Source organism: Papio anubis, chromosome 6 (genome assembly GCF_008728515.1).
Source record: "Papio anubis isolate 15944 chromosome 6, Panubis1.0, whole genome shotgun sequence".
Classification (NCBI taxonomy): domain Eukaryota; kingdom Metazoa; phylum Chordata; class Mammalia; order Primates; family Cercopithecidae; genus Papio; species Papio anubis.
The window spans coordinates 126,459,387-126,482,081 of NC_044981.1; the positions used below are offsets into that span (position 1 = coordinate 126,459,387).

General features: G+C 42.6%; 1 protein-coding gene and 1 long non-coding RNA gene across 9 annotated transcripts in view; one reads left to right on the top strand and one right to left on the bottom strand.

Annotated features, from left to right (window-relative positions):
* Nucleotides 1–1,370: 1,370 nt before the first annotated feature.
* LOC103884009 lies at nt 1,371–21,623 on the bottom strand. Of its 2 annotated transcripts, none has more exons than XR_001902136.3 (6): nt 21,512–21,623; nt 18,641–18,675; nt 12,390–12,540; nt 9,091–9,134; nt 8,038–8,219; nt 1,371–1,742 (listed from the first exon to the last, which is right to left on the bottom strand). It is a non-coding gene; the product is annotated as an uncharacterized LOC103884009 (long non-coding RNA). The 2 variants fall into 2 exon arrangements; XR_001902135.3 differs by lacking the exon at nt 21,512–21,623 and adding an exon at nt 21,275–21,361.
* BCLAF1 (BCL2 associated transcription factor 1) overlaps nt 21,466–22,695 on the top strand; it is a 31,467-nt gene continuing 30,237 nt past the window's right edge. For 3 of the 7 annotated variants that reach the window (XR_646440.4, XR_646439.3, XM_009206030.4), the window contains exon 1: nt 21,485–21,604. The gene's annotated coding sequence lies outside the window, so the exon portion shown is untranslated. Of the gene's footprint in view, nt 21,605–22,695 lie in introns of all 7 variants that reach the window. The other 4 variants (XM_009206031.3, XM_009206029.4, XM_003898132.5 and 1 more) reach the window with 3 other exon arrangements.

Sequence of the window (22,695 nt, forward strand, 5' to 3'; positions counted from 1 at the left end):
TCGACTGATTTACTCCTGAGGACACCTGCACCAGCAGTCGGAGTCACTGCAGGTGACGACTCTTTTTCTTGGGCAGTGGCCCAAGAAAAAGGAGGAGGAAAAGCGCTGTTCTCTTGGGTTCTTCTCTCTTTCCCTTCCCTATTTTTTCTCCGTGTATTTATTTATCTTCTCCTCTCTTTCTTTCTCTCTTTCCCTGAAAAGTAAATGCCTTTTGGATGGTAACAATCTTTTCCTGACTGTGGTCTATCAGGAAGCATGCCGCGTCTTCGAATCCCTTCAGGTTCTCTAAATTTAGCAATGCAAGGAGAATCCCCACCCAAGAGCAAGGGCAGGAGGCAAGTTTCCTGACAGGCAGTCAGCTTTGTTTCACCTTCTCCTCCTGGGTATCTCTGTTGAATCACCAACGCCACTTCCCTGTAGACTCTAGGGAGGCTTGACTCACCTACAGATACTGCACAAGTCCTTTAAACTTCTATTGTTGTTATTAATTCCTTTTGTGTTTAGTCACTTTATTGGCTACTCCTACAATTTATAATAATAGTAATGATAATAGTGGTTGTGGAGGTAATAGTACTAGTTATAGTGGTAGTATTATGCCTATATTATTATTATTATTATTATTATTATTATTTTGAGACAGGGTCTCACTCTGTTGCCCAGGCTGGAGTACAGTGGTGCAATCTCGGCTCACTGCAACCTCCGCCTCCTGGGTTCAAGCGATTTTCATGTCTCAGCCTCCCAAGCAGCTGGGATTACAGGTACCCGCCACCATGCCCGGCTAATTTCTGTATTTTTAGTAGAGACAGGGTTTCACCACGTTGGCCAGGCTGGTCTCAAATGCCCACCTCAGCCTCCCAAAGTGCTGGGATTACAGGTGTGAGCCACTGGGCCGGGCCAGTATTACCACCTATATTATATTGAGGGGTTACTCTGCGCCAGACACTATATTAAGTGCTTTACATGGATTGTTTAATTCTTATGTATGTATGAATTTAAAACTTTTTGGATTTTAGTTAGGTAATATATTGCATATACTATATAGTATGGAACTCAATCAGCAGGGTCTAGGTAACAACTTGTAATCAAGTAAATGTGTATATTTTCAGTGAAATGTGTGACTACACTAAATTACATAGAGACTACAAGTAGCCTCAAATCATTTCAGATAAGGTCTGTGACCAGATGAATCTAGGTACGGTTGGATTTTGGCACAAAAAGCCTTAGAAAGAAACCTGCAGTTTTTAGAGAATTTTCTGTTTTGGATCCACAAGTAAGGAACTGTGGACCTACAGCATAATTATTTCACAGATGATACAATTAAGACCACAAAAGAGCAGTAAAGATCAGGAAGTAGCAGTAATCAATCAAGGTTTTTTCCTTTCCATGTGTGTAACCAGTTGTTCAGCACTATTTATTCAAAAAGACTTTCTTTTCCCCATTTAATTGTCTTGGTGACTGCGTCATCTCCAGGCTGTTTATTCTGTTCATTGATCTGTCTGTCCTCACACCATAGTGAAATCCGAAATCAGGTGTACAGTGAAATCCGAAATCAGGTGTACAGTGAAATCCGAAATCAGGTGTACAGTGAAATCTGAAATCAGGTGGCAGCAGTATGTTTTTCTTTTTGTTTTGGCTCTTCTAGATTCACTGCATTTTCATATAAGTGTTCAAATCAACTTGACAATTTCCACGAGAAATGTATTAGCTGCTTTTGGATGATATGATGGTGTGCCTGGAAAACCCTAGAAAATGATAAAATTAATTCAAACAATTGAACAGAATAGTAGAATATAACAACAGTATGTGGAGATCAGTAACTTTCACATGCACAGGAAGTAACCATCTAGAGACAGAATGACGGAGAAAATCCTCATTATAATAGCAACAAACAAGATAAAATATTAGGGATACATTTAATAAGAAATGTGCAAATCTATATGAGGAAAACTTTAAAACTCTGCTAAAAGAGACAAAATTAACTTTGACAAAAGAAAGGACATCTCATATTTTGATAGGATGGCTTACCATCATAAAGATGTCAGTTTTCCCTAAATTAATTTGTAAATTTAACTTAGTCTCCACCCCCGCTTCAAATTCTAACTTTTTTTCATGAAGCTAGACAAGTTGATACTTAACTTCATATGAAAAAATAAACATGTAATAACAGAGAACACTAGCCGGGCGCTGTGGCTCATGCCTGTAATCCCAGCATTTTGGGAGGCTGAGGCGGGCAGATTGCCTCAGGTCAGGAGTTTGATACCCGTCTGGCCAACATGGTGAAACCCCATCTCTACTAAAAATACAAAAAAATTAGCCGGGCATGGTGGTGTGCACCTGTAATCCCAGCTACGCGGGAGGCTGAGGCAGGGGAACTGCTTGAACCAGGGAAGCGGAGGTTGCAGTGAGCCAAGATCGTGTCACTGCACTCCAGCCTGGGCGACAAAGCAAGACTCCATCTCAAAAAAACAACCCCCCCCCCCCAAAAAACAAAAACAAAAACAGAGAACACTAAAAAAGAAAATCTATGAGAAGGGATGAGCCCACTAGCCCTCCCAGACTGAAAACACACTATAAAACCTTTATAATTAAACCTATATGGTACAGGCACATGAATATGCAGGGACACCAGTGGAGTAAAATAGATAATCTAGAAAAAGACCCAAACTCATATGAAACTTTAGTACTGTAAATGATAAAGGTACCATTTCAAGTCACTGGGACCAAGAAAGAATTTTAATAAATGATGTTAAAACAACTGGTTAGGCCGGGTGCAACGGCTCACACCTGTAATCCCAGCACTTTGGGAGGCCGAGGTGGGTGGATCACCTGAGGTGGGGAGTTTGAGACCAGCCTGACCAACATGGAGAAACCCGTGTCTCTATTAAAAATACAAAAAATTAGCTGGGTGTGGTGGTACACGCCTGAAACCCCAGCTACTCAGGAGGCTGAGGCAGGAGAACCTCTCTTGAATCCAGGAGGCAGAGGTTGCAGAGAGCTGAGATTGCGCCACTGCACTCCAGCCTGGGCAACAAGAGCAAAACTCTGTCTCAAAACAAACAAACAACCGGTTAACCATTTGGAAAAAGATAAAATTAGATTTATATTTCACATGTATAAGAACAAACTCCAAATGGATCAGAGATCTAAATGTAAAAAATGAGAAGATTTTTCATGTCATGGGTGTCATCTTTATCTTTGGTGTTGGGAAAGACTTTCTCACTGTGACTGAAAGTCCAGATGCAGTGAAAGAAAAACAGACAAATTTGATTACATAAAAATAAAAACTGGCCAGGTGCCATGACTCAGGCCTGTGATCTCAGCACTTTGGAAAGCTGAGGCAGGAGAATCACTTTGGCTACCCTGTACTCCAGCATGGGTGACAGAGTGAGAACCTTTTAGAAAGAAGAAAGACAGAAAGAAAAGAAAAAAGAAAAAGAAAGAAAAAAAAGAAAGAAGAAAGAAAGAAGAAAGAAAAGCAAGCAAGAAAGAAGGAAGAAATAGAGAAAGAAAGAAGAGAGAGAGAGAAAGAATGAAAAGAAAGAAAGAGAAAGAGGAAGGGAGGGAGGGAGGGAGGGAAGAGAGAAAGAGAAGAAAAAAGGAAAGGGTTGGGTGCAGTGGCTCACACCTGTAATCCCAACACTTTGGGAGGCCAAGGTGGGCAGATCACTTGAGCCTAGGAGTTCAAGAGCAGCCTGGGCAGTATGGTGAAACCTCGTCTCTACAAAAAATAAAAAATAACAAAAGAAGCCATTTGCATGGCAAAAATTGCATAAGCAAAGTCGGGCTGATAAACTGGGAGGAAATATTTGCAATATATGTCATAAAGGTCCAATATGCCTAATATATTAAAAACTTTTCTAAAAGTGAGAGAAAAAGACACAAACAAAAAATATAAAGAGACAATTCATTAAAGGAAAGATATAACAACAGGCTGGGAGTGGTAGCTCATGTCTGTAATTCCAACACTTTGGGTTGGCAAGGTGGGCAGATTGCTTGAGCCCAGGAGTTCAAGACCAGCTTGGGCAACATGGTGAAATTCCATCTCTACAAAAAATACAAAAATTAGCCAGGCATCATGGTGCATGCCTGTAGTCCCAGCTACTCGGTGGGGGTGCTGAGGTAGGATTGCTTGAGACCAGGAGATCCAAAAAAAAGAAAGATATAACAACAGTCCTTAAACATGTCACTTCTGTTTCTTTTCCTCCTTCTTCTCCTCCTCCTCTTCCACCTCCTTTTCATCTTCCTTTTTATTTATGGTCAGGAATGTCCAACTTACCTGGTACTCTGCCATTTTGGTCCTGTGCCTTGCCTGGAGTGGTGAGAAGCTATATCCCACTTCACCATAGATTTTGATGTAGAAAAGATAATCTGCCATTTCATAATGACTGTTTTAGCAAGAATTTCACTAGGGGCAAAAGTGGCCTCTGCAGAACCTCTATTATATTAAATTTTAGCAACATTTAAAGTATTCTACATATTTGGTGGAGAGCTGTGGGCTTACTGCAAAAAAGTATAGAAACAGTTCTAGATTTGAAATTCTCTAGGAAGGCAATGATCTGGAATCTTCTACATCAACATTTTTCCATATTGCCTATAAAAATGGTCAGTCTTAAAAAGTATGCTCTCTCTCTCTGTCCTTTTAAGAGACAGGGTCTTGCTCTGTTGTCCAGGCTAGAGTGCAGTGGTACAATCATAGCTCACAGTAACCTTCAACTCTTGGGCTTAAGCAATTCTCCCACCTCAGCATCCCAAGTAGCTAGGACTACAGGTGTGTGCCACCTAATTTGTAAAACGTTTTGTAGAGATGGGGTCTTGCTATGTTGCCCAGGGTTGTGTTGAACGCCTGGCCTCAGTGATCCTCCCACCTCTGCCTCCCAAAGCACTGGGATTACAGGCATGAGCCACCGTGCCCAGCTGGTATGCACTCTTAAAAAATTATTTATCAGGTATTTTGAATATCTACCTACATAGTTTTAACATCAAAAACTAATGTGAAGCCTGCCTACTTATGCTGCCGGCCCACGTGTCCACCATAATAGTAGAAAACAAATGGCTGCAATACACTCTTTTCAGAATATGCCAAGTTTTTGCAGCTCCCAGCATTTTCCACCTAGGAAGAATTCAAGCCCTAAGATATATGGAATAATAAAACAGACTTCATTTTGAATGAAAAGTTTAGTCCCAAAGAAGTAAAGAAAAAACTGCAGACTACGGGTCAATGTGTGTTTGTAAGGGTACCTGTGTATGAAGTCCTGCATCTGTGTACGTGAATTTTAAGAAGTGGGCTGACTTACCAGACTTGATTTCAAAGCAGGGAGTGGGGGTAGAGGGGACTTGCAGATCTTTACTGTGGCTCGTTAGTGCCACAGGCTACTGTTGGTTTTTTTTTTTTTTTGAGACCGAGTCTCGCTCTGTCACCCAGGCTGGAGTGCAGTGGCACGACCTCAGCTCACTGCAAGCTCCGACCCCCAGGTTCACGCCATTCTCCTGCCTCAGACTCCCGGCTACAGGCGCCCGCCACCACGCCCAGCTAATTTTTTCGTATTTTTTTTAGTAGAGATGGGGTTTCACAGCGTTAGTCAGGATGATCTCCATGTCCCGACCTCGTGATCCGCCCGCCTCGGCCTCCCAAAGTGCTGGGATTACAGGTGTGAGCCACCGCGCCCGGCCAGGCCACTGCATTTTAAAAATATGTTGGCTGTCAGTGGCTGAGGATAAGGAAAATGGTAAAGTCACTCGGAGATGGGCGACAAATGAGCACCTAGTATGAAGTAGTGAGAAACTGTCAACTGAAGGTGCCAAGGAGAAGGCGGGGTCATTGTTGAAAAAAGGCAAAGAGGCATCTTAAAAATCAAATATTTCTTTAAATATAACTGGGATAAGCAAAATTTCTCATCATTTTGGGAAAGTGAATGATAAATGTGGTTTTGAACTAAAGAAAAAGCAAAATAGACAAGAAGAGGTAGATATTCTACTTTATTCTGATAAAAATTGGGGCATTTACTTGTGGGTAACAGTAGCTCACATAACTAAGCCCTTGCATTGATCAAACAGCCCTAAAAATGGAGGGCCTGTGGTGACTTCCAAGCCCAAAGGTTACAGTTGAGTGTAAGGCAGGTCCAGCATATTCTTTCTGCAAAAGGCCAGACAGCAAATATTTCAGGCTTTTGCAGGCCATCTATTCTCTATTACAATTATTCAATTCTGCTGTTGTATGACAAAAGTAGACATGTATTGTACCTAAATGAATGAGCCTGGCTGTGCTCCAATAAAACTTTATTTACAAAAACAGGCTGCAGGCTAAATTTGGCTCATGGGCTATAGTTTGCCCACCCCTGGTTTAAGGCAACATTTAGCCTAGACTAAACCTTACGTGTGAATATTACTTTTTTTGGAGTTTTCTCTTTTTTTGAGATGGATTCTCGCTCTGTCGCCCAGGCAGGAGTGCAGTGGCGTGATCTCGGCTCACTGCAGCCTCTGCCTCCTGGATTGAAGCAATTCTCCTGCCTTAGCCTCCTGGGTAGCTAGGATTATAGACACGCACCACCATGCACTGCTAATTTTTATTTTTTTTCTTTTTGAGATGGAGTCTTGCTCTGTTGCCCAGGATAGAGTACAGTGGCACGGTCTTGGCTTACTACAACCTCTGTCTCCCAGGTTCAAGCAATTCTCCTGCTTCAGCCTCCCAAGTAGCTGGAATTACAGGCAAGCACCACCATACCCGGCTAATTTTTGTATTTTTAGTAGAGACGGGGTTTCACCATGTTGGCCAGGCTGGTCTGGAACTCCCGGACTCAGGTGATCTGCCCTCCTCGGCCTCTCAAAGTGCTGGGATTACAGGTATAAGTCACTGTGCCTGGGCTTTTTTTGGAATTTTCAATATCCTTCACTTCATTCTAGTCCTAAAAATATCTTATATCACACGCATTATAACAACCAGGCCATGCCTCCTTTCCAGAGTGCCCAGTCTACCTTGGGTTGTCACTAGATTTCAGAGCACATTACTTTCTGGGTAGTGGGAGGGGTTGAGCCCTTAAACAACAGAACTATTGAGTACTCAGTTGGCAAGGGCATTAAGGCAGTGCTCCATTTATTCCACTTACTTCACAGAGAACAAAGAGGCATTACTGTTGACAATGGTCAGTCAGACGCAACTGTGTGCGGGCCGTTTGGTTTAGCTGGCTGTTGAATTTTCAACTTGAAGTGTGAGAGGGAGTGAGAAAGTCCTGCCTGGTCAGAAAGCGGAGCTGTCTTTCCAGGATGGAGTGCCACTTCACCTGTCTTCCCAGAACAAACTATAATGACATTCTAAGCAGTGGATTTTTACTGTAAAATCATTCCTAAAGCTGCATCTATTAGATGAACTGGGATTTGCGACTTTTAACTGCATGGGCAGGCAACAACTTCTCACCTGCTCTTCAAGTCACATGCCTCAGGTCTTTGAGGATTTCTGGTTTGCTTTATTCTCAATCTCCTCCCACTGGCCACCTAATCTCTTGCCCATAACCCCTTAACTCCTTTTCAAACTTTGCTATTTTTCAAACTCAGTGTGTGTGGCCCACACGCTGCCTCTGCCCCTCCTTACTGGAGAACTTGGTGGTATAGAGATTTGCTTATGGCACTACCTCTAAACCTTGGTGGATGCTGGGAATGACTTTCCCCTTTCCATGCTTCACCAGCTCCAAAGGAAAGAGGGGAGGGCTGTGGTTCCATGCAGATGTTGGGAGGGGAGAGGAGGAAGAGGATGGTAGGTGCTCAGATTTCAGCTCAATTCTTTCTATCAGTGGAATCCTCAAGGCCTCCTTGCCTCATGTTGCATAGGGACACACAACTGCCATTGCAAATAGTGTTTCCGCTTTTCAGATTCATCATATTCCTCCTGTTAAAACGACTATGATCCTGTCAAATGACAGCCCCAGCCTGTTGTGTGAAGGAATATTTGACTATTCTGCTTATTTACAATAGAAGGGCCATTTAATCAACCAGGAAATGGGTCTACTGCAGTGGTTCTTAAACTTGAATGTACATTACAGTCACCTGGAGGGTTTGTTAGACCATGGAATGCTGGGCCTCATCCCAGAATGTCTGATTCAGTAGTTCTATGGTGGAGTCTGAGAACTTGCATTGCTAACAAATCCCCAGATGACGCTGTTGCTGCAGGTCCAAGGACTATTTCCTCTATTAGAATTACTGGGATGAATGGCAATACCCTTCCTCTCCTGGAAGAAGGAAGAAGGACTATCTCAGTTCAGCCCACATGGTAGTAAGTCACATTGAAAATGCTGTACAACTCATCAGTATGTTAAAACAACAGGCTTGAGTACCACTGTTAAAAACCGTTTAGTGAAGGGAGGATATACATTATCATATATATACACATACATATACATATATCACAGAGGCAAAATACAATCACCTGGGCAGAATGCCAGCATTAGTATCTTTCCTGAGAGGCAATCAGAACTTTTCGAAGACCACCTCTTGAAAATCAAATATTTCCTTAAATAGAACTGGGTTACTCATTTGCTTATTCCCTTAAGCATATTGCTTATTCCTGAAATATGCAATGACAAAGAGTGATGTTTCAATGAAATACAGATTATACCAGTTACTTGATGTGACCCTGGGTTTCAATGAGATAATTTTCTATTATTTTTCTGTCATAAGTGTATAATACTTCATTTCTTCAAATACCTCATTTATTCTTCAATAAATATTTGTTGACTGAAGAATGAATATTCAACATTATGAAAAAGAATATAATCTTGTATAACACTGTCAACTAAGCAGGAAGAATGACATAGTCCCAGGAACCCCAAGTTGCTGAGGGATGAATAACAAAGTAATAGGTGCTCAGAAGGAAGGGTGCAGTGGGGAGAGGTGTTTCTTTGCCAGGGAGCTTCTGGCAGGGCCACTGCTGTGCCAGAATGTATAGCCAAAGGCTCAAAGAGGGCCGAGCTCCAGCCTGCACTCTGCTCACCTGCTCTTCAAGCCACATGCCTAAGCGTGGGGATGCCTCAGCCTGAGGAAAGGGTAAGTTTGTCTCATCTTCCCAAAGACATCTGATGAGCTATTGGCAGCTCAGCTTACCTGTGTCTTGATTTTTCCCCAGGAGTCATCAGTCATGAGTCAGCCTGTAAACATTGGAGGGAGCAGAGGATAACTAGTTTTTTTCACATGACACTGCATTTATGGAACAACATCATGGATTTTCAAGTCTTTCTTGTCATTCCCCATTAGCAGAGGCCTAAGATCTTTTCTGAAAACTTTCTGTGAACATTGGGGGACAGCTTTACTTTGTGGATTCGGGGTCCTGGGAAGGCATAAAAAATTATCCCCATAGGAATCCTACCCTATTTAACAATTGAAGCCTGACTTTCCAGTTTATCGTTTTAGTCCAATGATGTTGAAATTAAAAAACTGTGAATGATTTTGCTGTTAGCACACTGCTTTTAGCACTCTGTTTATGTATGTCACAGAACTTAGTAGAGATCACTGTACGGATTTACTTTGCTGAGCCACTTCCCTCAGTATAAGATCTCTGGAAACATGCTGACTGTCAGTTCAGGTTGATAGAATGAATTGCCATAGGCTGGGTGCCTTACAAACAAAAGAAACATTTCTCACTGTTCTGGAGGCTGGAAAGTTGACATCCAGTGCCACCATGGTCCAGTTCTGGTCAGGGTCTTCTTCGGGGTTGCAGGCTGCCAACTTCTCCTTATATCCTCAAGTGGCAGAAAGTTCAAGGAAAGGGTAGGTTTGCCTCATCGTCTCAAAGACATCTGATGAGCTATTGGCAGCCCAACTTATCTGTGTCTTAATTTTTCTCCAGGAGTCATTAGTCATCAAGATAACTAATTTTTTCACGCAACACTGAATTTATGAAACCACCATTTATATGGTTTCATAAATGCAGTGTTCTCTAGGGGGACAGAACTAATAGGATATATATACACACACATACACATATATATGTGTGTGTGTATATATATGTGTGTATATATATATGAAGAGGAGTTTATTAAGGAGAATTGATTCACAGGATCACAAGAGGAAGTCCCACAATAGGTCATCTACAAACTGAGGAACAAGGAAGCCGGTCTGAGTCCCAAAACCTCAAAAGCAGGGAAGCTGACAGTACAGCCTTCAGTCTGTGGCTGAAAGCCCAAGAGCCCCTGGAAAACCACTGGTGTAAGTCCAAGAGTCCAAAAGCTGAAGAACTTGTAGTATGATGTTTGAGGGCAGGAAGCATCCAGCACAGGAGAAAGATGAAGGCCCAAAGACTCAGCAAGTCATCTCCTTCCACCTTCTGCCTGCTTTTTCTAGCCCAGTTGGCAGCTGCTTAGATGGTGTCCACGCAGTTTGAGGGTGGGTCTGCCTCTCCTAGTCCACTGACTCAAATGTTAATATCCCTTGGCAACACCCTCACAGACACACCCAGGAACAATACTTTACATCCTTTAATCCAATGAAGTTGACATTCATTAACCATCACAGGGCATTTTCAATAATTCTACCAAAAGCTAGCTAGTTATCTGGGCTTTTCTTATAAGGGCACTAATACATTTAAGAGTGCCCCACCCTTATGTCCTAATTACTACCCAGAGGCCCTACCTCCAAATACTATCACATTGAAATTAGGGTCTCAACATAGGAATTTTGGGGGCAACACATTCAGTCCATTGCAGGGGTCTTGTCATATTTTTGGCAGTCTCATTTTCCCCAGTTCTTAGTGCAGTCCCTGTTACACAGTAGACCCTCAGCAAATGTTTACTGAATAAATAAACAGCAAGGATCCTATCCCATTCTTTGTTCCATGACTTCAGGAAAATTAAGACTTTATGTTCATAGTCTTACAACATTTATTTATTCTTAAGGAAGACTGAAGAATAATTTGATTTCTGATCTAGATTCTAAATCCAAATCAGTTCTTCACATCTTCAGGTCTACAAATATCATTTGGAATAAAAGTTCACAAAATTTTTTATGTCATCAGCATCTGTTTCTTTGATTCCTTGTGTTTATTTTTCAAAAAATCCTAGGATTCTATTTTGGCAGATATTATTTTCGTTGCTTTATTAACATTTTTGGCATTTGCTCTGGTACTATCAAAATAGGTCCTTGCACCATATAGAGCAAAGCCAGTTTACCCAGGAACTCCATTTGCCAGTCTCTATTGCATCAAGATGTGTCCATGTTTATTGCAATAAATGTGATTAGAAAAGTCTGCTATTCCTAGGTCAAGGATATTAAAAAGAGGTATGCTTCCTCCCTGTTCTGTCCTCCTTTCGCCAGCTAGTACAAGGCAACAACGAGGCCACAGGAACGGTTAATCTTTTCTTGTTTTTTTTTTTTTTTTTTTGAGGTGGAGTCTCACCCAAGTAACTGGGACTACAGGCACATGCCACCATGCCCAACTAACTTTTGTATTTTTAGTAGAGATGGGGTTTCACCATATTGGCCAGGCTGATCTCAAACTCCTGACCTCATGATCTGCCCACCTTGGCCTCCCAAAGTGCTGGATTATGTATGTGAGCCACCGCACCTGGCCAGGAAGGGTTAATCTTATTTGTACCATGCATGGATTGTTTGGCACACTGAAGAATGCTCTGCATCCCTTCTCAGACTAACATTTTATTTATTATTTTTTAAATTTTAATTTTTATTGTTTTAGAGACAGAGTCTCACTATGTTTCTCAGGCTGGTCTCAAACTCCTGGTCTCAAGTAATCCTCCTGCCTCAGCCTCCTGCATGGTTGTGATTAGAGGCACAAGCCTGGCAAAATAATGTTTTAAAATGCATAAAATAAAATAATAGAATTATAAAGGAAATAAAGTATACTGAATACAATTCTAAAAACATTTATAAAGTTAGTGATATGGGCTGGGTGCAGTGGCTCATGCCTGTAATCCCAGCACATTGGGAGGCCGAGGTGGGTGATCACCTGAGGTCAGAAGTTTGGGACCAGCTTGGCCAACATGGCGAAACCCCGTCCCTACTAAAAATATAAAAAACATTAGCTGGGCATGGTGGCGCGTGTCTGTAATCCCAGCTACTCAGGAGGCTGAGGCAGGGAGAATCACTTGAACCTGGGAGGCAAAGGCTGCAGTGAGCCGAGACTGACTGCACCATTGCACTCCAGTCTGGGCAACGAGAGCTAAACTCTGTCTCAAAAAAAAAAAAGTTAATGATATGATATATGTATATACTAGCTCTCTATTGATATATAAGAAATTATCTCAAACCTTAGTAGCTTAAAACATTTATTCTCTCACATTCCTGGGGGTCAGGAATCTGGGACCAGCTTAGCTGGGTGGTTGCGGCTCAGGGTATCTCACAAGGCTACAATCAAGATGCCAACTAAGTAGGCAGTCATCTGGAGGCATTACCTGGGGAAAGATCCACTTCCAAGCTCACTCAAATGGCTCTTGGCAAGCTTCAGTTCTTTGTCATATTGACCTCTCCACAGACTCATGGCATCTCTCTCCACAAACTCTCGTTATCTCAGGACATGGCAGTTCACTTCCCCTGCAGCAAGTGCTCCAAGAGAGGGTACAGAATCTAGATTCAGTACACTTAATCTCAGAAATAACATCCCATCATTTCTGCCATATTCTGTTACTGGAAGGGGATTACACAAGGGTATGAATGCCAGGAAACCAGGATCACTGGGAGCTAACGTAAAGGTTTCTTACAATAACATGCTTTTTAAAAAATATATTAAAGTAGAGGATCTAGAGGTGGGTATACAACTGCTATAATCTTGAAAGCATTCCAAGTAGAAATGATTCTTTGAAAGATCTGCAAAACAGTATTATTTTTTTTTTTTTCTGCAATGGAGTCTTGCTGTGGCTCTGTTGCCTAGGCTGGAGTGCAGTGGCGCCATCTCAGCTCACTGCAACCTCTACCTCCCGAGTTCAAGCAGTTCTTCTGCCTCAGCCTCCCAAGTAGCTAGGACTATAGGCATGCGCCACCACACCCGGCTAATTTTTGTATTTTTAGAAGAGACAGGGTTTCACCATATTGGCCAGGCTGGTCTCGAACTCACCTCGTGATCTGCCTGCTTTGGCCTCCCAAAGTGCTGGGATTACAGGCGTGAGCCACCATGCCTGGCCTAACAGTAATGATTTTTTAAAAATCGGTTTTTTATTTGTTTCAAAGCTGTAAGTACTGGTAATACTTCTGTGGTTTTGCCTACATTCATAATTAGGGGAAATGATAAATTTTAGTTTGAAGCTAACAAGGATGTACTTGTTGCCCAGGCTGGAGTGCAGTGGTGTGATCTCGGTTCACTGCAACCTCCGCCTCCTGGGTTCAAATAATTCTCCTGCCTCAGCCTCCCAAGTAGCTGGGATTACAGGTGCCTGTCACCATGCCCCGCTAATTTTTTTGTATTTTTAGTATAGACGGGGTTTCACCATGTTGGCCAGGCTGGTCTCGAATTCCTGACCTCAGTTGATCTGCCCACCTTGTCCTCCCAAAGTGGTGGGATTACAGGCGTGAGACACCATGCCTGGCCCCAACAGGGATGTAATTTTTCCCATACAAATATAGTGACATCTCTGGGAGGTTGGGAGAGGTTATGAGGGATACAAGACTACATACTGGGTACTGTGTACACTGGTTGGGTGATGGGTGCACTAAAATCTCAGAATTCACCACTGAAGAATTCATCCATGTAACCAAAAACCACCTAAAAAACTATTGAATTAAAAACAACAACAAATTGTAGTGACAGCTCTGAATTCTATCCATGGATTCTTTGGGAATTGGTAGACCCCTGAGTTCTACTCGTGGAGTCACAAGATGGCTTGGGGCCCTGAATCACTGCATGGAGAAAATACTTACCAACCTAATTCAATTATCTTGGACTGTTTGAGAAAAAGCTGCTATTGTGTGTAAGCCATTATGTATTTTGGAGTCGTTATCACAGTCTAGTTTATACTATCTTTGCCAATATACATTTGCTAATTACTGTATTATTACTATTGTCTTCACTTTGTCCTTCAACGTACACTTTTGAGTAAAATTTCAATTTCCCTTTGTGTTAAATTTCATATATGTATCTATTATTACAAAGCATCTCATACCACTAGCAAGTAATAAATTGAATTATGTATCAAAGACATATAGAGACTAAATTATATTTTTCCAGTGACTTTTACTCTTTTTTTCTTCCAATTTTCAGTTTTATGCAGCAGATGGTTGTCACCTAGATCTCTATGAATAAATTATAAATGGCCAATAACAATAAATATTTGTATAGTTCCTGCTCCTGAGCAATTTTTAAGAATGTGAATGAATTTGTTTTCAAGCAGTAAGCATCTCATCATGGGGTCAATAGATCATCTCACATGCCATTGACAGAAATATCTCCCTGGAATATATAATGGAGAACGAATGTGTTTAGGAAAAGCTATTGGATGGGCTTGTGTGGGCAGAAATTAACCTCATTACAGTACAAAGTTAAGCTTAATAATGTAGATTAAAAAAATAATGGCACAAATACTAGAAACACAAAGTCAGGTCTGTGCTTTTATTATACTCTCTAAAATTGAACTTAAGAAATCAGCCAGTGGTGCTTTTAACTTAACTAGCCAGACCCTAATATGACAAATAGAATTTTGAAAAATAACTGTCTTGCAAAGGATTAAGCCATTTTTAGGCCTAACTATCACAGTTGGTTGGAATTCAGTATAAAGGTTCCTTTTAAATGGAAGCAAACAATTTTATATATGTTTTCCTCTTATTGAACCAAGTACTCCCCTTCATTGCTCGACAGAAGATTCATGCAGCTAAAAGAGGGCTCTAGAGCACTCTAGGAAAAAAACCCCCAAAAATCCCACAAAAACAAATCTAAAAGATTCTCTCTGGAAGCAAATATTCTCCTAGCAGCAGTTTATAATTAGGCTTATCAAGATTGTGATTTAGTAATGGATATTTTATTATGTATATATGTATGTATGTATTTTTTAGAGGCAGGTTCTCTCTCTGTCACCCAGGTTGGAATACAGTGGCTCATACAGTTCAAACTCTGGGTGTAAGTAATCCTCCCAATTCGGCTTCCTAAAGTGATGGGATTACAGGCATGAGCCACCATACCCATCCTTATTCTTCTTATTAAATGAGAACTTTTACACTTGATTTGGAAGAACCATACACACACACACACACACAAACTCTTGCTGGGCGCGGTGGCTTATGCCTGTAATCCCAGCACTCTGGGAGGCCGAGGTGGGCAGATCACCTGAGGTCAGGAATTTCAGACCAGCCTGGCCAACATGGTAAAACCTTGACTCTACTTCAAATACAAAAATTAGCCAGGTGTGGTGGTGCATGCCTGTAATTCCAGCTACTTGGGAGGCAGACGCAGGAGAATCGCTTGAACCCGGGAGGTGGAGGTTGCAGTGAGCTGAGATCGTGCCGCTGCACTTTAGCCTGGGCAACAGGGCAAGACGCCGTCTGAAAAACAAAAACAAAACAAAACCTCTCAGTTTTCAGGTCTTCATTATCTTACACAATTCAAATAAAATTCAATGGTCTACATTTTTAAAAGTTTTTTTGATATTAATATTATAAAAGTAATTTTTACTGTAGAAATTTTGGAAAATACAGAACAGCAAAGGAAGAAAATGGTTTAAAAATTGCCAATAATGTGGCCACTCAATACAAACGCAGATCAGTATCATTTTGAGGTTGATTCTTCTGTTTCTACAGATAGATAAACTCTTAAATGAGATTTTTAAAATGACTTATTTATTTATTTATTTTTAGAGACAGTCTCCCTATGTCACCCAGGCTGGAGTGCAACTTCAAGGTACCCTAAGCCAGAACCACCCAAATAATCACTCTCAGATTTCTGACCCACAGGAGCTGTGAGATAGTAAACATTAAGCTGGTAAATTCAGGGTCATTCATTACGCAGCAGTAGATAATCAATACATTTGATTTCACTTACTTCCTACTTCATAGGAATTGAAACCAATACATTTGATACTAAGTGAAACCAATACATTTGATTTCACTTACTTCCTACTTCAGTCTCCTTTACTGGCTCGGCCTCCTCTTTTAACAAATCCCTAAATGTTGGGATTCTTTAGGGTTCAGTCCTGGGTTGTCTTCTCTTGTCTGCCTATATTGCTCATCCTAGGATTTTATTTTATCTTATTTTATTTTATTTTTTTTAGAAATGGTCTCGCTCTGTCACCCAGGCTGGAGTACAGTGGTGGAATCATGGCTCACTGCAGTCTCAACATCCTGGGCTCAAGAAATCCTGCCTCAGCCTTCCACGTAGATGGGACTACAGGTGTGCACTACCACATCCAGCCAATTTTTTTTACTTTTAATAGAGACGGGGTCTCCCTATGTTGCCCAGGCTGGTCTTGAACTCCTAGGCTCAAGCCATCCTCCTGCCTTGGCCTCCCAAATTGTTGGGATTACAGGCGTGAGCCAATGCACCAAGACTCATCCAATAATTTAATATATAATCTTTTTGCTTTATCTCTTGGCTAGAACTCACCCCTGAACCACGGATGCACACATTTAACTTCATACCTTCCCTCTGTACTTAAAAGTTTCACACATGTATCAAGCTTAATATATTCAAAATTGAACCCCTGATTTCCTTCCCTTTTCCCAATCTATTCCATTCTTCCCTTCCCTATCATTCTCTCCAATCTGTCCAACTATTATAATGGTATTGGGAAGGGTGCTGTAGCTCAGGCCTGTAATCCCAGCACTTTGGGAGGCTGAGGCGGGAGGATCAAGAGGTCAAGACCATCCTGGCCAACATGGGGAAACCCCGTCTCTACTAAAAATACAAAAATTAGCTGGGCCTGGTGGTGTGCGCCTGTAGTCCCAGCTACCTGGGGGGCTGAGGCAGGAGAATCGCTTGAACCCGGGAGGTGGAGGTTGCAGTGAGCCAAGATTGTGCCACCGCACTCCAGCCTGGCGACAGTGGGAGACTGTCTCAAAAAAAAAAACAAAAAACAGAAAAAAAAAAAAGCATCACTGATCATTAGAGAAACGCAAATAAAAACCACAATGAGATACCATCTCATATAGTCAGAATGGCTACTCTTAAAAAGTCAAAAAAATACGAGACGCTGGCGAGGTAGTGAAGAAAAAGAAATTCAATATACTGTTGGTGAGAGTGTAAATTAGTTCAGCCCTTGTGGAAGGCAGTGTGGCAATTCCTGAAAGATCTAAAAAAGAAATATTTGACCCAGGCAGGGCACGGCGGCTCACGCCTGTAATCCCAGCACTTTGGGAGACCAAGGCGGGTGGATCACAAGGTCAGGAGTTCAAGACCAATATGGCGAAACCCCATCTCTACTAAAAATACAAAAATTAGCCCGGTGTGGTGGTGCGCACCTATAGTCCCAGCTACTCAGGAAGCTGAGGCAGGAGAATCACTTGAACCTGGGAGGCGGAGATTGCAGTGAGCTGAGATCACACCACTGCACTCCAGCCTGGGCGACAGAGTGAGACTCTGTCTCAAATAAAAAAAAAAGGAAAAAAAAAAAAAGAAATATTTGACCCAACAATGCCATTACTGGGTATATACCCAAACGAATACAAATCATTCTATCATAAAGATAACATGCGCACACACGTTCACTGCAGCACTATTCACAATAGCAAAGATATGGAATCAACCTAAATGTCCATCAATGATGAACTGGATAAAGAAAATGTGGTACATATACACCATAGACAACTATGCAGTCATAAAAAAATAATGAGATCATGTCCTTTACAGGGACAGGGATGGAACTGGAGGCCATTATCCTATGCAAACTAACATGGGAACAGTAAACCAAACACCACATGTTCTCACTTATAAGTGGGAGCTAAATGATGAGAACATATGGACACACTGTGGGGAAAAACACACACTAGGGCCTTTAGGAAGGTGAGGGTGGGAGGAAGAAGAGGATGGGTAAAAACAACTAATGAGTACTCAGCTTAATACCTTGGTGATGAAATAACCTTTACAACAACCCCCCAGGATGCGAGTTTACCTACGTAACAAATCTACACTTGTACCCCTGAACTTAAAAGTTAAATAAATAAATAAATAAATAAGGTCTCCTTCTTTGATTTTATGTCACTTCCTGATTGATAGCAGACTTTGTGTCTGCTTACATGTGTTCTGTCTCCCTCACAGAGAGGAAGTCTACCTGGGAGCAGTGTCAGCGTTAGGCTTCATCACTGCTCCATTCTGAGCACCTGGCTTAGTACCTATAAATGACATATGCTTCAGGCAAATTTGCTGACTAAATAAACAAATTAATAAATGACAGGTGAAATCCCACTCATTTTTAAAATGCTAGTTCTTTCCCTCTTTCACCATTGGTACTTGCTTCCATGTAGATCTGATGTGAGAGTTATATCTTATCTCTGCTGGATTCTGAGTTACAGCAGAGAAGCAGCAATGATGTCTTATACTGCTTTGCAGGCTATAATGGCGGTCTCCAACCTTTTTGGCACCAGAGACCGGTTTTGTGGAAGACAATTTTTTCACAGACTGAGGGCGGTAGGATGGTTTTAGGATGATATAAGTGCATTACATTTATTGTGCACTTTATTTCTATTATTATTACATTGTGATATATAGTGAAATAATTATACAACTCACCATAATGTAGAATGGAAATAGTTCAGATGTTTCACCTAAAAAGATAAACAAAACAAACCAAACAAAACCAGTCAGGTCTTGGAGCTTGCCTTTGTGCTAGACTTCCAACTCCATCCTCATTCCTATCTTCTTGTTTTTGTCCTTTTCACATATCCATTCTTCTCCATTTCTCTTTTTCCTTTTCTTTCTTTTTTTTTTTGAGATACAGTCTTGATCCGTCGCCTAGGCAGGAGTGCAGTGGAGTGTACTCCTTGGCTCACTGCAACCGCCACCTGCTGGGTTCAAGCAATTCTCCTGCCTCAGCCTCCCAAGCAGCTGGGACTGCAAGAGCCCTCCACCAAGCCCGGCTAATTTTTGTATTTTCAGGAGAGACAGAGTTTCATCATGTTGGCTAGGCTGGTCTCGAACTCCAGACCTCAAGTGATCCGCCCGTGTCGGCTTCCCAAAGTGCTGGGATTACAGGCGTGAGTCACAGCATCTGGTCCATTTCTCTTTTTCAATTATCTTAAAATCAAACCAAAACAAAAGGAACATCTCTCAAGAAAGAGTTTTATAATCATATTAACAATAACTTCTCCATGACCATAAATTAAAATTACCTTGCCTGGTGCGGTGATTCACGCCTGTAATTCCCACACTTTGGGAGGCTGAGGTGGGTGGACCACTTGAGGCTGGGACTTCAGGACCAGCCTAGCCAACATGGTGCAACACTGTGTCTACTAAAAATACAAACATTAGCCGGGCTTGGTGGCAGGAGCTTGTAACCCCAGCTACCTGGGAGGCTGAGGCAGGAGACTTGCTTGAACCCGGGGTGCGGAGGTTGCAGTGAGCGGAGATCGCGCCACTGCACTCCAGCCTGGGAGACAGAGCGAGACTCTGTCTTTAAAAAAAAAAAAAATTAAAATCAGCTTACTAATTTATCTCAGCATTCTATTTGTATCTTCTTAGCAGTTTTGGTCATTTGTTTACAACTATATTTCTTCTTGAGATAATGTTCTATTTTTCCCCAATGCCCATTTGTTAAATGTGCTCCTTTTTCTTTTTAGCGTTTGTATTTTAATAGGAAAAAACATTTATTACAAAGAATGAATATGTAATGGTGGAATTTCAGGTTTTGAAAATAAGAATGTGCATAAAACATCTAAATTCAAGAACCTCCTACTTTGTAGATTGGGAAAGCATCACGTATCAAATGGATCTATTTCAAGAGAAGTCTGGATAACTTCCATTTACTAAAGGCTTTGTTTCAAAGGATCTCCTTTGTTACTACCTCATGTTATGTAAATAAAATCATAATCAGTTATATTGCCTCAAATAGACGACTTCATTTTCAACACATGTGCAATAGAACTGCAGAGGGTGGTTCAAGATAATATCCTAGCCTGTGATTTGGTGTATTTTGAATAAATGAATAAAAGCTGTTGGCCCTGAGCGCCCCGACTCCCAGTACATGCAGAATAGCAGAGGTGTATTGAGCCTTTATTTATTTTTTTAAATATAGTTCATTCACTCAACAAACATTTACTGAGAATATCTCAGACCAGCTGACGCTTAGGGAAATAGAAAAGAACAAACGTTGAATATCGGGGGTGGGGTTTCCCCTGATACCTGCGAATGCTTGGGACATCAGGGCACAACAAAAAGGCCAAAGATTCCTGTGTCCACATCCTGAGGTGGTAATGGGGTGAGGGACAGATTGTACAATAAAAACCTAGGATTCACTCCATGAAAATGTTGTCGTTTTTCTAGTTGAGCTGGTAAATTGGACTGTGAAGAAAGAATGCCCTAAGCACAGTGGTAAATTCACAACCAAGGCCCAATACTAGATTCGATTCATTCACTGACACTCTGGTTGCTAATTACAAGTCTGAAATCCATCAAGGTAGTTAACATCCCTAAACATCAAAGTAATAGCTGTTTTAGGCCCTAAGAAAGTGCAGCCCGGAGAAGTATAAATGGAAAATGTGCTAAGGCTGTTATTTAAATTCTATTCAAATCAAATGTGGCTTGCCTATTTTCAATCTGACTTATAATTTTGGCCAACCAAGCTACGTTGGGCTGTGTTCCTCGGCTGCCACAAATCATCCTCACAGGCTGAAAGCTCAACTGCTTCGTGCTCTTTATTTTTTTATGCCTATGCCAACGTTGCCGATGTGGTAAAGCTGTCACCACGCCGTCAGGAGGGCTGCCTCCTCTGGCGCGAGCAGCCTAAGAGGCTTCCGGCTGCTGCGGCGTGAGCTCCGATTTGATCAGACGCCACTCAGGAAAGGGATTTAGATAGTGGCCATTTTTCAACTAAGTGCGTCTGCGCACTTAATAGCAAAGCAAAAGCCACGCTTTCTAATCTCCAGTTAGGCGTCCAAGAGGAAGAAAAGTGGCACTTGCTGGCTGAGGGAGCAGCGTGTCTGCAATCACAGCCGCGTTTCGCCTCCTGGTCTTTTCCTCAATGTGGGATTGTCTTTTTGTTTTCTGCCTGGTCTAAGCTGGCCCCACAGAAAGAATAGACCAGACAAGCTTACTGAGGTAAAAAGTACGGGCGGCGGTGAGGTCTAGAGGGTCTCCTCGGAACTAGGCAGAGACGCCAGCAAAAAGCGCCTTACGGCCAAGCTAACTCAGGCCTAGCAAAATACCCACCCTACTCTACCGCCTCTCCGGCCAAGGCCGTCGCTACGGACCAGAGGGCGGGGCCGCCACACCTTCGCGCGAGACCAGCCACGCGACTTCCCAGAAGGCCTCAGGCAACATCTTAATAGCAGCCAGGAAGCCGGACCAGAGCGGAAGGGTGGGCGGGGCTTGCCCGCATATTTAGCGGCACCCGAGGCCACGCCCCAGATCGGAAGTGACGGAGACGAGCTAGCGCGTCGAAGGTACCTCTATGGTTTTCCTCGCGTTCTTGAGTCGGGAAATGGCCGCTGTGTGGTTGCAACGGAGATAAATCCCTGGAACCGCGATTCGGCGTGTCAGGTAGGCCTCGCGCTGTATTCAAGTTACTCAAGAAGCAGTGAAGACCGAGGACAGGCCATATTTTTGGCTCTTCTGTGGGTGGTGACGGGTTGGCGGCAAAAGGAGAACCAAGGAGACGTTGCGCCGTTATTTGTGCGTTTTTTCGTCAGCTTCCTTAAGGTTTTCGAGGCACTACGAGCCGAAAAGGCCGGGCGGGGGCGCTGAGCAGTGCTAACGGCGCGCGCGCTCGTGTTTGCGAACCTGGCTCGAGACCCAGAGCCCGCGCGGCCTCCGGTGCGCGTGCGCATATATTCCTCTTCCACCCTTCCCCCATTTCTTCAGCCTGTATCCCTGCGCGCGGCCGCCTGAGCCTTCCGCGCACGCGCGCTCGTTCCTTTCTTTCTACCCCGCCTACGGCGCCGACGGCCGCCAGAGGTGCAACTTGTGTCCGCCTTTCATTGGCTGGGACTGCCACGTTTCTTCCTGGCCTTTGGGGTTTTGAGAAAATAACTGTGACCCGCAGCAAAGTGCGTTGAGTAGGTCTGCCCCTTTTCTCGTGGTCTTTAAAACAACTCCCCAGCTTCAGACTACCCGTCAGTTGATGCCTCGTTTTTGTGATGCTACTAGGTTTTAGGGCTCTGTTCTGCCCCTCGCTGCTGACCCTGGTTCTCTGGAGTTAATTTCAGTACCCCCTGCAACCCGCTGTTTTGAAGCTAGCGCGCGCTGTTGACTTGTGGTGGTTGCCTAGTTACGTTTCCCTAGCGAGGGGATTGGGTCTTAGCTGGTGGTTCTGAGCCTGGCCCTGCCCCATCCGGCTGAAAGTGCGGTTCTTCACGAGTACTAGCGAAGCCGAGTCTTCAGCAAGTGATTCAGCCCGTTTAGTCGTGTCAGAAAAGTTGCAGCCACAATTGCTAGACAGCTGGTGTGAGAAATGGGTGGGAGTGGCGAATTGGACTTTGCCTTCATTTTAAATTCATGAGTTGGCTTTTAAGATTCGCTTTTAAAATTTATTTCTTCAGAATCAAGCTGAAGTACCAGCAGCTACTTTGCTACCTCAGACTTTTTGAAAAAGCATTTTAGAATTGGAAAAAAATTAAGACAAGTTGAAAGCA